Source organism: Scylla paramamosain, chromosome 27 (assembly GCF_035594125.1).
Source record: "Scylla paramamosain isolate STU-SP2022 chromosome 27, ASM3559412v1, whole genome shotgun sequence".
In the NCBI taxonomy this organism is placed as follows: domain Eukaryota; kingdom Metazoa; phylum Arthropoda; class Malacostraca; order Decapoda; family Portunidae; genus Scylla; species Scylla paramamosain.
In genome coordinates, this window is record NC_087177.1 from 12,833,055 (window position 1) to 12,849,308 (window position 16,254).

At 48.2% G+C, this 16,254-nt stretch overlaps 1 long non-coding RNA gene across 1 annotated transcript in view; it reads right to left on the bottom strand.

The window, feature by feature from the left end:
* Positions 1 to 16,254, bottom strand: part of LOC135114243 (uncharacterized) — an 83,979-nt gene that overhangs the window by 14,816 nt on the left and 52,909 nt on the right. Inside the window, exon 2 of the long non-coding RNA XR_010275466.1 lies at positions 3,295 to 3,373. This is a non-coding gene — a long non-coding RNA (uncharacterized LOC135114243). The remainder of the gene's footprint in view (positions 1 to 3,294; positions 3,374 to 16,254) is intronic.

Genomic DNA, 16,254 nt, shown 5'->3' on the forward strand with positions numbered 1-16,254 from the left:
TGTAGGTGGTGGTGGTGGTGGAATATGAAGCAAAAAGAGTGACTGTGAGCGCCCTTGTAGTAGAGCTGTAGTGTTGAAACGCTGAAAGGAGGCGGCGGCGGCGGCGGCGGCGATGGTGGTGGTGATGACGTCGACCGGAAGAGGCAGTCAACAAAGAGATGCAGTGGTGATTATGGTGGTGGTGACGGAGGAACTGATTGTGGTGATGCCAGTGGTGTTGGTGGTGGTGGTGATGGTAACAAAAGACTGATGGCAGTACTAACAGTGATGACAGTAGCGAATGATGGTGAAGTAGGGTGGTACTGACGATGCTGAGAGTGAAATAAAAGTGTGACGTATGGTGATAACATTAGTAGTGATGGTGATGCCGATAATAGTATAAGGTGGTAATGATAATCAAAATAGTAGTAGTAGTAGTAGTAGTAGTAGTAGTAGTAGTAGTAGCAGTCGTAGCACCATTAGTAGTGGCAGTGAGTGGTGGTGATAATGGTAATACTAGAATGATAGTATAAAAAAAAACACAAGCAATAGCATAATTAATAGTAGTAGTAGTAGTAGTAGTAGTAACATTGATAGTATCCCCATAGAAGTAGTAATGTCAGTGATAGTTATAGTAATGGCAGCATCCTTAACTCCCACAGTAGATGCGGCCTAAAAACACTCCCATGACTCAATCTCCTTTCAATTGCTACGCGGCGAGTTTTCACGACGAGGTCCTCATTTCTCATCAGGCAATTTATTAACCCTCCCCTTGCTCCCCCTTATCCCTCCTTTAGCTCCTTCTTTAGTCTCCCCTTCACCCTCCCGCCAGCCTTTGTGTTTAATTGACTCTTGTTTATCAACGTCTCTCTGTCTTTTTATTCCAGCGAGGGCCCAATGGATCACAGGCAGACGCGTTCGATTCCCTGGCTCTCACTTGGCTAATGAAAATAAACACACTCCATCTCATTTTATTTTCTAGTATGAACATTTAGGAGTTTCAGTTAGTTTAAGTCGCTACCGTGTTGTGATTTAAGAGAAGGTTATCAAATGGAGAAAGATGTTTGTATTAGAATGTGAGGTGCAGGAAAGCAGTGGTCCCCGAGATGGAAGGGACGCAGACGCGGTGGGAAGCGCCAAGCCGCCTTTGAACACCAAAACGATCTTATTCACAGTGGTTTATCTCAGTTACCAGTTCGCGTAGTTACCTCACAGTGATATCCTCCCTCCTCGGGCTTTCTAAAACGGGGAGGCCGCCTGAGATAAAGGGTGACGGGCTGGCACGCCGCACGCCAATCCGAGAGGGAGCGAGGCGGTAAACAAGTAACAGATGGAGCGTCGCCTTATCTTTGGCGTGGCTTTATTCGGCGGCGGAGCGACGCGGCGTAGAGGGTCACCTGTGGTTAAGCATTCACAACAAGTGCTGATTTATTCCCAGGATTTGACACATGAGGGTAGTGACCGACCGACCCCTTACTGCTATTCCTCCCACCACCCCTGTGTCCTGCCCTGCCCAACGCTACAGCCGACTCACAGCACCGCTCCCTTAGGATCACACGGGGGCGATCGGACCTAATATATCTACCTTAGTGTAAACATTGAAAGGTGGAGGTGGAGTAGACTGCACAAGAGGCCATCGGTGGTTGAAGGAAGGTTGTGGGGGCAGAGAAAGCAAGGTTGTCGAGGCTGCCTGATATACTGATTCACTCGCTATTGATCGCTGCCCCTAAGGAGATGTATGGCAGCAGCTAAATGAATACTGAATGAGGTGATTACAGAAGATGCGGGAGCGTTGCAGCCTGACCACGCTGGCCACCTGAGGGAGGGAGTATGGAGGCGAGAGAAGAGAGGGGAGGAAGGATAGGGAGGGTGGGAGGGAGAGAGGAAGGCGGCGGCGATACTGGGAAGGAGAGAAGAGAGAGGGAGGTAGGGGGCCGCGGCGAGCTCCTCTGTACCTCCTCCTCCCCCCTCGCTTTTATAAGCGGCTCTGAATACACCACTGAGTTATCGCTTTGCAACCAGCACCTAGACGTAAACTGCTGCCCGACTAGAGATATGATTTTTATTTTTTCCTGTCGGGTGACCATTGAGAGGTGGACGCTGCAGAGAAAAGCCGGCCTCTTCAGGGCGGCTGGCGGGGATTCGACACCAACCTCCGCTGACGTGTAGGTTCAGAAAGGAGGGGAAAAAGAAACAAATGACGAAAGAGAAGAGAGCAGAAGAGGGCACTAGGGAAGAGGGAAAGATAAAGGAGAGAAGAGGGAAAGGAAAGAGACAAGATAAGCAAGTGGGAAAGAGAAAGAGCAGTGTGTGCGCGTGTTTGTGTTGACTGAGTGGCGGCGGCGACAGGAAAGGCCAGAGAGAGGGAGTGAGAGGAAGACAAGCAAGGCACGTGGACATGAGAGTCAAGGAAGTGGTGGTGGTGGTGACGGTGCTGGTGGCATGGTGGTGGTGGTGGTGGTTGTGGTGGCGTTGGTGGTGGTAATAAAGTCATACAAACATGGATAACACACACACACACACACACACACACACACACACACACATAGTAATCATCTTAAAATTATGCGGAAAACAGTAATGTAATGTAGTAATGTTGTTGTTCTTGGTGGTGGTGGTGGTGGTGATGCTAATGAAGATCCCAACTTCACTACACCACACGCTTTCATCTATTGAACATCATATATTTCATAATTCCTATACCTTCACATAATTATCCTGCAAGATTCCACTGGTTTTGTATTTCGATGTTCATATTAAATTTCACCCACAGAAGGAAGAAAGGAGCCAGTGATTATACAGTAAGTTGGAGGAGAGGAAGGGAGAGGAGGAAAGCATAACAGAAAAGACGAATGATAACAAGAAACAGAAAAAAATGATTGACAAATAAGATAATAAACCGGCAAAATATTTTCCCCCGTCACTTTAATCTCACGTTAAAGTGATAAAGTAAAAATACCGCATAGCATAACATGAATATGAAATAAAAGGTTCAAATGTCAATCTCTCTCTCTCTCTCTCTCTCTCTCTCTCGTTCTTTTTGTCATTACAAGAGAAAACATTAATAGAGTATGGATAAGTAGACAAACAATCCATTATTAAGACTAAGCTCTTTGGACAACACTCTCCTCAACCCCCTCCTCCGCTCTCTCTCTCTCTCTCTCTCTCTCTCTCTCTCTCTCTCTCTCTCTCTCTCTCTCTCTCTCTCTCTCTCATTGTTGCCTTCATCGCTCCCTCTCTCCTCTCAGCGCCACCACAACAAAGCGCCGCGCCTCGCCACACTACGTCAGACGCAACCATGCAAATTGTCCTTACCTGAGGGGGATGCAGGCTGGGTCGGGGCCGCCGCTCGTAACTGCAACACCCCATTGTGCTCGCGGCCAGTATTCCACGGCTGTAAAAGGAAATTGCTATTCAAGAGGCGACAACCAGAAGCCACGCCCCTGCATCGCTTCCCACATTAGAAGGCAAATTACCTATAACGTGTAATCAGGTGTAAGACATCGCGAAAATTCAGTAGGGAGAGACGAGTCAGGACACTGGCGAGTTGCAGATTTTATGACTTGGTTCCCCTCTGTGTCGGACTTGCAATGCTGCCTCTCCTTCACCTTCACCGCCTTCTCCCTTTCTCCCTCCCTCCCTCCCTTCCTGCCTCCCTCCACCTTCAGTAATGCCCATCCTTTCCCCCCGACTTCTCCCTGCCCTCCTCTCCCCATGCATCCCCGTCCCACTCTCGCCGGAGCGTTAGATATTAGCCACGAAGGGCATTGAAGGGTGCGCGGCCCTGTAGGTGGTCCCTTAGATGAAAGACGACCACTGGGTATGGACTCACCTTCTTCCACTTCTGATCTTAATCCTGATCTTTATGGCGCAGTGAGAAGAATCGTCCATCACGTGCTAATGATGGATTTAAAACTTTGATTCCTAATGGCAATGTGACAATGGTGATTTGGTTTTAGTGTTGCTAGTTGATTTTATAGCGCAAGGATGTAAATGTAGATAATAATTTAGGCTCCTATGATGTTCACGTCCTTACAGTGACCAAACAACAGACGAAGATGCAGGGGAAGGTAAGGGAAGGCCTTTGTTCTGCAGGGAACGTAGAGGATGATAAGGATACCTATCGTTTTATCAAGCAAGGCATTTCCCAAAGTACACGAAATCTTCTTATCTTCTTATATCATGCAGCCACTTCAATGGTCAAAAGCAGCGTAATACAAAGGACTCCCTACTATTGTTTAGCGTTTTTTTTTTTTTTTAATCTCTAAGTCCTCTGATCAGCTGCCAGTCTTATATAGACAACAGATCTATTCTTAACAGGTCAGAAAACTTAAGACTGATAAAAACACTAATTTTATAAGTGTTGTAGGTGACTTGATTTCTCACCGTGACTGTACGTGTGTTGCTTCAAATCCAAGTGAATACATTGCATAACACGTTGCCCCCGAGGATGAGCAGACAACATAGGCGCAGTGTGCAAGTAATGACAGTTGCAGCAATACCATGCACGTGCACCGCTCCCGCCGCGTGAGGTTGTCCCCGTCACACTTACGTCAAGCCAACGGTGTGATCAGCCCGCAGCGAGAAGTGTCACGTCCCTGCCTCCTCTACTGCAACTAATTCTGGTTTCTTTAGAAGTTATGCCGAAGAAATAAATAAATAATGACTAGTAATCTCATATAAGATCTTTCGCAATCAAGTAATATCATCAGATCATTCCATAGTTGTGTAAAATATTAGTTATCTTTATGCCAATAGCCTTAATGAAAAATTGTTGTCATGTAATATTGATAAATTAAGAAATTTCTTTTGATTCCAAATCCTGCGTGAGCATTTGACTTTAGATAACATGCAAGGATAGATTACAATGCAAATAATGTGCTTTAGTGGTATAGTTACAGCTAGGAAAAGAGAAAACTACATTCACTTCCACTCTTTGGCCCTTCATCTCGCTTATGCGTCCTCCTTATATACCTGATAACTAGTAAGATTTTTCGTAAACCAGGAGACTTGTGACTGAGGGAAAATCCTAAGCAAAGTGAAAGTGAATGAAGCAGATTACTCGACCTATGACTGCTGTACTTCCCGCTGGGTTCATATATATATATATATATATATATATATATATATATATATATATATATATATATATATATATATATATATATATATATATATATATATATATGTATATATATATATATATATATATATATATATATATATATATATATATATATATATATATATATATATATATATATATATATATATATATATATATATATATATATATATATAGAGTATCTGAAGAACAATTCGAGCAATATGCGGCAACTTGGGCATGGCAGAGGACGGCAGGGAAGACAGAGAAAATTATATAGAGAAGAATTGCTTTGATGATCTGTAAAAGACAGACTGCCATCAGAAACTGGAGATCACCACGCAGTAATATCATTGACACTAAACGTGATGATGATGATGATGATGAGGATGGTGTAATATTTACGAAGTGTGATGTCGTGTGTCGTGTCTGAAAGCGAGCCCTGCACCATCATAATACAATGCATCCCTGGTGACCACTTCACCACCACCACCACCACCTCCACCACCACTCTCAGCTATAAGTGTAGGTATTGGGAGGCGTGCAGCTGCGCCCAACCAATTGCCCCGCAGCCACCCAGCCTCGGCCTCTCCATTGTGAAGTCAGCAGGGAATTGACTGATTGATATAATGGCGCCGCAACATGAATGAATGTATTAAACAGATAGCTTAAGAGATTGTCATTTAAGTATTGCATTCTCAGCCAGATGATGGAAATTTTGGATCCAAGAGAGAATTCAGTGACTATACTTTCGTTTCATTATCATGGAAAAATCACAGATGAAAAAAAAAATAACAAAAATAATTGCAACTCGAGTACACTTTCCTATTAACTATACTCTATCGTCAGTCTCACTTTGACCTTCAAGACTGTAAATCATATATACCTGTCCTTACACGTTTTCTTCAGTCAATATCAACGGCAATATCACCTTTGGACTCAAACTCATTCACACTTGTACATTATTTTAATGCATAAAACGTAAAAAAAAAAAAAAAAAAAAACATTTTTAGAGATATTTTGCTCACAATTACACTCATTACATAATTATAACCTCTACACACTGTACCACAATTGGAAAAAAGTAAAGCAGAAATAAAAAAAATAACACTTAGTATTATGAAGGATTTTGAATAAACACTATTAAACACCCAAATCCCCAAAGAAGCAAGCTTTCAGGGTCAGGTAGCCCTAGAGGTTACTTTTAAGGGTTGGCGAGTGAGGGGAGGTGAGCGGCGCGAGATCCACTAAGGTAAACACCCCCAACTAGGGCAACACATCAGGGTCGCCCCTCAGCTTCCCCGCATCGCCCGCACGCCCCTAAAAAGGCTGCTGTGGGGCTATGTGTAAGTTCTTGAAGGAGGAAGAAGAGGAGGAGGAGGAGGAGGAGGAGGAGGAGGAGGAGGAAACCAAACAACACCCTCCACCAGTCTTACTTACCCCTTAATACCACCTAACACTCCTCCCTCATGTTCTTACTCCCTCCTCCTCCTCCTCCTCCTCCTCCTCCTCCTCTTCATTTCTTTTGCCACCCTCTTCCTTCTCCCCTCATGCCACTCGCTGCCCTCGCATCTCCTCCTCCTCCTCCTCCTCCTCCTCCTGCCTTCTGCCAGACGCCACCTGCACCACTGGCTGCCTCGGGTGGTGATGAGGGGAAGTGGCGGGGAGGGAGGGAAGGAATATTGCTGTAATTGTATCGATCTGCAACGGAGTGGAGGTTGGGGGACTTCGCATGGACAGACGCATGGACAGACACTGTAGTTGACAGGGAAAAGAGAAATAGATAAGATGAAGCGTTATTAAGAAACATATATACAGATTTGTAGAAAAAAAAACCGTCTGATGGTAGCGGTGGTGGTGGTGACAGAAAATATAGACATAGATAAAAGAAAGCGTTACTAAGACATATACAAATCAAATACAGATCAGGAGAAAGAAACACATGGTATGGTGGTGGTGGTCGTGGTAATGGTGGTGGTGCTAGTTGTGATGGTGGTGGTAGTGGTGGTGGTGGTAGTAAATTCAAGTGCATTTCCCATTCAGCTGTGAGGCGAGAGGGAGGGAGGGAGGGATGGAGGAGGAGAAGGAGGAGGAGAAGGAGGAGGAGGAGGAGGAGGAGGAGGAGGAGGAGAAGGAGGAGGGTCTGTTCACACACAAACCTCGTAATCCTTTTTAGGCCTACGCTTTTTCTTGGACGTTTTTTCCACTTTAAGAGAAACTTAACAAACGCAGGAGGAAGAGGAGGCATACAGGTCCCAATGAAGGCCTGTGAATGGGTCTCGCCCCGGCCCTTGGGAACACCTCAACAGCACCACTCAAGAAGACTCGGCTGCTGACGAAGAGAAGGACGAGATCTTTGCCGGTAGATAATCTTGGGAGCACACACACACACACACGTAACCGTCCTTATTGCGTAGTTTATCGGAAAATTGTGCTATACACCAGCATGTCTTCAGCTTGGTAAGTAATCTTATTTGTGTAATCACTTCTCTGGGTCTCGTATTCCTCTTCCTGGTGCCTGTACACTCTAAGAATCTTTCCCTCAATTACTCGTACCCTTTCCCCATCTCCTCACTGCGTCATCTTCTAGCATCTCTTTAGTGGCTTTCTTGACCTCGGTTCATGTTGCTTCTCTCAGGCACTTTTTTTTTTCTCTCTCTCTCTCCTTTTCTTCCTTAATTCGTTAAGTTCTTCACGTTCCTCCTCTCCGGGTCGTCTTCTCAGGACCATATTCTAAAACACTTCTGCGCCGCACTTCCATTACTTTACATAGGCTGTAGTTGAAGTTAAATTAGTTTTGAAGATGTTCATAACTTACGGTTTTAGTGACAGATTGATAAATGGTCTACATCGTCATTAGAGAAACATTCTTGAGAACCCGGCTAATCATCTCTGATCTTTGAAAATAGTCGAGATGAGAGAGCAAAGCGATTCAAAACACGGACCTCAGTGCAGGGTGCAGCAGCAGAGGGGAGGCCAAGCAGTGGAGGCATCGGGCCGCTAGACACGCACACGGCGACCACAAAGCCGGGGTGTTGTGGGCCTGTGATCGCCGCCTGTAATCCCTTTACGCGGCAACAACAGGGAAGGCTCGAGGGGAGGGCTGCTCCGACCCGCACCACGCACCAGCCACACAGACAGGCAGACTGATGGACGTATACACACACACACACACACACACACACACACACACACACACACACACACACGGAAATACAAACGTAGATATACATGTTCTCATTCCGTAATGTTTGACTCTTATTCTGACAAATTCTAATATGTTCTACTGAAGGTTATCAGCGTTTTCAATGATGTTTTCATAATTCGTTATAATTAAAGAATCTACATTACTAACTTAAAAAAAATCATTGAAAATAACTCTAATGAGACAATAAAGCATTTATTTTACGAATACAAACAATAAACAAAGTTTAAGCTAGACACACAGACAGAACTTCCAACAGAATCGTAGCATCACAGTGTATAGGTCCTCGGCCTGTCTGACACGCTGCGGTGCTTGAGCAAACCCTCTTCTTTCTGGTGCTTGTTAAAAGCCAGCGTTGGCCTTTAATAACACTCGCAGCAGGAGGATTGAAGTCTCCTCGTTGTCCGCGTCGCCTGAGGCCTGTGTGGTTGTTAGCTAGTTGTGTGAACGAGTGAATGAGCGAGACTTGTGTGAGGCATGAATACGTGTATGAGTGAACGAGCTAGGCTTCAGTCATAAGTGTTAAGTGGAAGTGCGCGGCCTGGCGCCGGGAGATCACCTACCTCCAGCCTTCTGTTCACACCTTCTGTGAATAAACACCTGCACTGTTACCTGCGTTTCCTGTGCCCCTGCTGGTCAAGAGTCGAACATGGCGCAGTGAGTAGGATCAGGACAAGGCTGCAGTGGGTACGGCGCAGAATGGAGAAGCAGTTGGAGGCGCTGGCTGCCCTGCTAGCGCGACAGTCGGAGCAGAGTCAGGCTCTGCTAGCGCGACAGTCGGAGCAGAGTCAGGCTCGCGAGGAGCGTTTAACCCAGCTGCTGGAGAGAGTGGGGACACAAGCTCCCAGTCGCACCACGGCGAGCAATGAAGGCGAAACCACAGCCCGCAGCACGTCTACCCAGGGCGCGAGGTTCCCGACGTCCGCCACCATCATTCCTCACTTAACGGCGTCAGCATCTTTACGTGAGTTCGACACGTGGCGCCATAAGTTTGAAGGATACGTAACCCTCGCCAGGATAGACTGTCTCTCCCTGGCTGAGCAGAGGGCGGCACTCGCTGCTGTCCTAGACGACGAGTGGACCCGTACACTTCGCTACGGGATAAGCTTACCGAGAGACGCGGAGTTAAGAACCATCCTCGATGCAATGTGTGAGTACCTGCGAAGCCAGCGCAACATCATCATGGATAGAAGAGACTTCTACTCCCGCGTGCAAGAAACGCAAGAAGGTTTTGACGACTTTTTATGTGCTGTTAAGGAAATCGCCAATTTCTGTGACTTTTGCGACCAGTGCATAAACCATCAGCTGCGTGACAGAATTGTCGTTGGGACACGAGACGAAGTGGCTCTGAAACGCATGCTGGAAAACAAGAAACTCACCCTTGAAAACGCCATAGATATTTGCAGAGCATCAGAGAGCGCTAACCAGTGTAGTGCAGTACTAAGGGGCGGCTCTCACTCTTCGAGCCATGGTGTGAACGCTGTCTCGAACTACAGGAAGGGCAGTTTCGGGGGCTCAAGCCCCACGGGCTGTTATCGTTGTGGCAAAGATTGTCGCAGTGACAAAAGGGGATGCCAGGCAATAGATAAAGTGTGTCGTAACTGCGGGAAAAGAGGGCATTTTGCGAGTGTATGTCAGCAGACAGTGAGGAAACGACGAGGAGCTTCGAGGAGTTCCTCAACTGTCTCTCCTCATCGCGGTGCAGGCCCGAGGCGGGGAGCCAGTGCCAGTGTATACCAGCTCTTATCAGGCGTATACACAAAGACGGTGACGGCACGACCTGCGCCCCAGGTGCTCATTACCGCCACACATCCCGCTGGAAGAGACAAGATTACGTGGACTCCTGACTCTGGGGCCGAAACGACCGTTATTGGCCTCGACACGGCAACACTCCTTGGAATCCCGCCCTCCAGCTTGGCGCCCGCTGATGGTGATGGACTTTATGCTGCCGGTAATCACCCCCTCACCTGTGTAGGAACTTTCTCGTCGCACTTGCAACTGGGCGACAGGGAAGCTGAGACTGTTGTGAGCGTGGTGAAGGAGGTGAAGGGGGCGCTGCTTAGCTGGTACGATTCCATCGCTCTCGGAATCCTCCCCGAAGATTTTCCGGCTCAAATCCGACCGCTACGCAGGGAAGAACAGCACACCGGCAACAGCTCCATCAAGTACCCGACCGCCTCGCAGCCACCTCTATCTACGCCCACAGAAGTGATCAGCTGGCCTCATTCCTACGACCCAACGCCACAGCAGCGTGCGGGGCACGCTGCTGCTGTGATCAAGGCCTTTCCCAGCGTCTTCGAAGCAAAGGAAGGTTTACGTGCAATGGCTGGTGGATCCATGGCCATCGAGTTGACAGACGACGCTCGACCCTTCGCCGTAACAGCATCTCGTACAATCCCTTACAATTGGCGTGAAGAAATTAAGAGCCAGTTGGAAGAGCTGCTTAACAAGGGAATCATCGAGAGTGTGGACTACCCTACGGCATGGTGCCACCCCATCGTGCCTGTCCCAAAAAAGACATCTGGTGTAAGGCTGTGTGTTGACCTGACACGACTCAACCGTTACGTGAAGAGGCCCGTGTATCCAGTGCGCTCACCTCATGACGCCATCGCCTCGATCGGGACCGGAGCAGTTTGGTTCACCACTCTTGATGCCAAGATGGGGTATTTTCAAGTCCCCATTAGAGAAGAAGACCAGGATTTAACCTGCTTCATAACACCTTGGGGTCGGTACAAGTTTCGGCGAGCGGTTATGGGTCTCGTCTCGTCTGGAGACGAGTATAACCGTCGAGGAGACCAAGCTCTCGGCGACATACCTAACACCATCAAGATCGTGGACGACATCCTGGCCTATGACTCCACCTACAGTGCGCACTTAGCCCATGTCATTCAGATTGTGCGGCGGTGTGACCAGCACGGCATCACTCTCAACCCACAGAAGTTTACATTCGCGGAAAGAGTGGTAGATTACTGTGGTTACTCTGTTTCTGGACAAGGCTACACGACAGACTCAAAGAAAGTTAAGGCAATCTCTGACTTCCCACGACCACAGCACATCACCGACTTACGATCATTCATGGGTCTTACAAACCAGCTTGGAAGCTTTTCTCCTGCTGTGGCTGCAGCTGCACAACCCCTCAGAGATCTCTTACGCCCGAAGAACAGTTGGTGCTGGTCTCCTAACCATGAAGAGGCGTTTGAGAAGGTGAAACAGTGTCTCGTCAGCCCACCTGTCTTGGCATACTTCGACCCATCATTACCAACGATGCTACAGACTGACGCCTCAAGGATGCACGGATTTGGATTCGTTCTCCTGCAGAAGCACAGTGACCAGTGGAAGATGGTGCAATGCGGGTCAAGATTTGTTACAGACACAGAGAGCCGCTATGCAGTAATAGAGTTGGAAATGGCTGCAATCGTCTGGGCAGTCAGGAAATGTGGCACCTACCTGAAAGGACTCCCTCACTTCGATCTAGTGCTCGACCACCGCCCGCTGATACCTCTCCTCAATAGCAAGTTGTTGGGAGAAATAGAGAACCTGCGGCTGCAGCGCATGAGGGAGAAGCTTGCTCAGTATTCTTTCACAGCAAGCTGGCAAAAGGGATCGACACACTGTGTGCCCGACGCCCTCTCACGTGCTCCAGTACAGGACCCAGTGGAGGAAGAGGATGCTGCTACTTCTGGTGACCTCGACCCTCTCCACTCAGCGGTCATCTCAGCGTTATCTGCCACCAATGAGGACGGCGTCCGCTTAGCACCACTCCAGGATCAGACTGTGGAAATGGTACGTGCCGCAGCAGCAAGAGACGGGGAGTACTGCTTGCTCAAGAACGTCATCATCGAGGGCTTCCCTGATCATTGCCACGACCTCGATCACCGCTTGCGTACGTACTGGCCGGTGCGCAGTCTGCTGGCCGTAGACGACGACCTGGTGGTTTACGGGCCGAGGCTTCTTATTCCTCACAGCCTCCGCCGAGAAACACTAGAGCGACTCCATGACAGTCATCAGGGGATGGAGCGCACCAAGCGACGGGCCCGACAAACGGTGTACTGGCCTGGTATGGACAGAGACGTTGAGAACGTCGTTTCTGGATGCTCACTATGCCGTCCACTCCTACCAAGCCAAGCCAACGAACCTCTCTGGCAGGACACGGACACACCCAGCAGGGTGTTTGAGTCAGTTTCTGCAGACTACTTCCACGCAGCAGGCCGTACATACCTCGTGTATGTAGATCGCTTGTCTGGGTGGCCTCACGTGTCTGCATGCTCACGTCCAGCATCGGCTGATCAGCTCGTTCGTGTCCTTCGGGGTGTGTTCGCCGACACGGGCGTGCCTGTTCTCCTGAGGACTGACGGTGGACCGCAGTTCACTTCTTCATCGGTACGGCGCTTCCTGGCTCGATGGGGGGTGGAGCATCGTGTATCTTCACCTCATTATCCACGCTCCAATGGTCACGCCGAGGCAGCGGTCAAGTCCGTGAAGAAGCTGATCCTCACGACCACACAGCAGGGACACCTGGACGAGGATGCGTTCGCTCGCGGGTTGCTGGAACTGCGCAACACTCCGAGGGCGGAAGGGCGATCACCAGCACAAGTCCTCTTCGGTCATCCTATGAGGTCCTGTGTCCCGGCTCATCATCGCTCATACGCTCAGCAGTGGCAGCGCGCTGCTGATGAGTGCGACGCCAAGGCAGAGCGACTGAGGAAGAAAGCGAAACTTCGCCACGACGCGTCCGCCCGTACTCTTCCTCTCCTGCACCTCGGTGGCCACGTCGACGTTCAAGATCACACGACAGGCCTCTGGGATCGCCTGGGTGTCATCGTGGCTGTTGGGCGAAGGAGAGACTACCTCATCAAGATGGGCAGCGGTCGCGTGATGTGGCGTAATAGAAGACACCTACGCCCACACAGACCTCTTGCTCCCCTTCCTGTCGAGCAGCACACCGCTCATGGCGGTGCAGCGCTTCAGCATCAGGGTCACGAGGAACACCACCATCCCGGCAGCCCGGAGCATCAGGGTAACGGGGTACACCGTGGCCGAGAGCAACCAGAGCGTCGAAGCAGCCGACAGCGTAGGGAGCCGAGACGACTGCAGGTGCGGTGGCACCGTAGCACCTACGATTAGTCGTACGTGTTCATTGTACGCTGTGTTTGTTTTGTGTATATGTACCGTGTTTTCTGTACTTCAATCATTGTAACTTTGTTTCATGTGTTACGGTAGCCATAACAAAGATAAGGAATCTTCCTTATGTCTCGGGGGAGGTGTGTGGTTGTTAGCTAGTTGTGTGAACGAGTGAATGAGCGAGACTTGTGTGAGGCATGAATACGTGTATGAGTGAACGAGCTAGGCTTCAGTCATAAGTGTTAAGTGGAAGTGCGCGGCCTGGCGCCGGGAGATCACCTACCTCCAGCCTTCTGTTCACACCTTCTGTGAATAAACACCTGCACTGTTACCTGCGTTTCCTGTGCCCCTGCTGGTCAAGAGTCGAACAAGGCCTACCGTCCCTCAAAAGCACGGGTAAAAAAAGGCACCGGGGGCAGAGCACAGGGTCGTGGGAACAGCTGCCGCCCCGAATGTCACTTGTCCTGCCTTGCCCCTAAACACCGTGACGACGACTCTGGCGCCTCCATTACACAGCTGTCCAAGTGCTTTCCTGCCGAAGGTGTGGTGAGAGTTTGCCGATAACCCAAGAGTCCTGATGGGGGGTGGTGGGAGGGACGAAGGTGAGGGAGTGTGTGAGAGAGGTAAGAGATGACTTCCGGATCACCTGACAGTTAAATACACGAGAAAGAAGCGAGTCATAAGATTTGTTATATAAGGAAAGCCTTAATGATTTGTACAAGAGGATATTTTGCACTAATCCATGTCACAAAAATAAGTAGTCAGTAGTTGATAAATGCAAGATTTGTTTTACGTGGACAGTCTTGAATGAAGTTATAAATGTGTCATTACCACCACGCCAGTCACCACTAAGCCACACTTCCACTGCAGTAAGCTGCCACCTCATCACCATTATACTAAAGGGCCTCACCGCAACACAACACTCCCACCCCCACTCGCCTCCCCATACCAGCAGCCGACCACCGTTCCAACCACAACAAAACATCTACTGCCGCAACACACACACACACACACACACACTACCGGGATTACTGATATTATCATTTGTCTAGTACCGGTATATATTTAAACTCAGTATATGTATTTTTAACATTTGCCAGCAGATTTAACAATTTATATACTCACATAATTAGCAATGAACCTGTACACTGTAAGTAATCTCCCCTTAAACGCAGCCTCATTATAACGCACACAATCGTCATCAACATTAAAAACGACAACTTCTTTTTAACCTTCACACTCTTTATAGCAAAATATTTAGGCTCCATGTTTTGTTCTCCCTTCGAGACCATTTGTAAAAGGCTCGATTTTTTTTTTTTTTTTTTTACTGATTATGCAGAATCTTTGTTCAGCTTTGCCTTGAATTGTGAAAAAAAAAATAATAATTGAAAGACAATATAATTATCCTAAGATCTTAAGTGTAAGAGAGAAAATGACGAAAGGTTTGTGAGCTTTAAAATTAGGTAAAAGAAAATGAATGAGTGAAAGGATATTATTTTGCAGTCAGAGAGAGAGAGAGAGAGAGAGAGAGAGAGAGAGAGAGAGAGAGAGAGAGAGAGAGAGAGAGAGAGAGAGAGAGAGAGAGAGAGAGAGAGAGAGAGAATGACCACCACAGTCTTCACCATCACTCACCATAACAATAGCAGTGACCCACCTCAAACCGCTAGTGACCACTCGCTGCCCCACACTCCTCCACACCCAACGGCCCCTCACCACCCGCGCACGCCCCCACCTTCCCCGCGCCAGACCCCACGCCCGCCACCTGACGTCGCGGGGCGTTATGGTCTCGCAGCCAAACGGTTGACGAGGACGTGGCGTTGCGGGGGGCGGATGAAGCAGAAACGGCCGATGGATTTCTAGCATTTTTTTTTTTCGTTTTTTGTTTTTCTGTTGGTCTTTTCGCGGAAGGTTTAAATGAAATATGAAGCACTTTCCTTCCCCTCTTCAAAAATGTTAAGAAAAATAGGAGGTGTTGTGTGTGTGTGTGTGTGTGTGTGTGTGTGTGTGTGTGTGTGTGTGTGTGTGTGTGTGTGTGTGTGTGTGTGTGTGTGTGTGTGTGTGTGTGTGTGTGCATGTCTGTGCGTGCGTAAGGGGTGTGTGGACGTGTGCGTGCATCAGTACGTGCCTACAGTGTCAGGTGTTATCGCTTGAGAAGAAACACTTGCGCTTAATGTAATTTATTAGCGACAGGTAACCTCGGCCCGCCAGTGACCCGTGCTGCCCTGGCCACGCTCCCTTCTCTCTCTCTCTCTCTCTCTCTCTCTCTCTCTCTCTCTCTCTCTCTCTCTCTCTATCCATACTCAGACTACGCATTTTCTTCTCTATTCTTCCCTCCACACTCTCCTCTCCATCAGTCTCCACCTCTATCTACATCTCAGCTCTTCTACCTTCGCTTCACTCTCCGTCTTTTCCTCTCCTGCCACATCCTCTCCCATTTATGATATTCTCTTCCCCTTCCATTCTCTTTTATCTTCCTCTTACCTCTCCTAAAACTTTGTCCTCTATTCTAGCACTCCTCCCCATCCTCCCCCACATGCTCCCTTTCCTTCTCCCTTCCATTTTCTTCTCTCGTCTTAAGCGCCTTCTTCTTTATTCGATATTTCATTACTTCCCTTCTCCCCTTTTTCTAAACATTCTCTTTTCCCTCAAACGTTCTGCTTTTCCACTTTTTTCTTGCTTACTTCCTTCCTTCTTCGATATTTAATTACTTCTTTTTTTTACCCTCCTTAGACATCCTCAGTTCTCTCTCTTGCTTTCTTTCCTTCCTTACCTACTTCTCCCCCTCTTATCCCGACACATACTCGTACACAAACACACTCTCTCTCTCTCTTTCTCATTCCCCAAT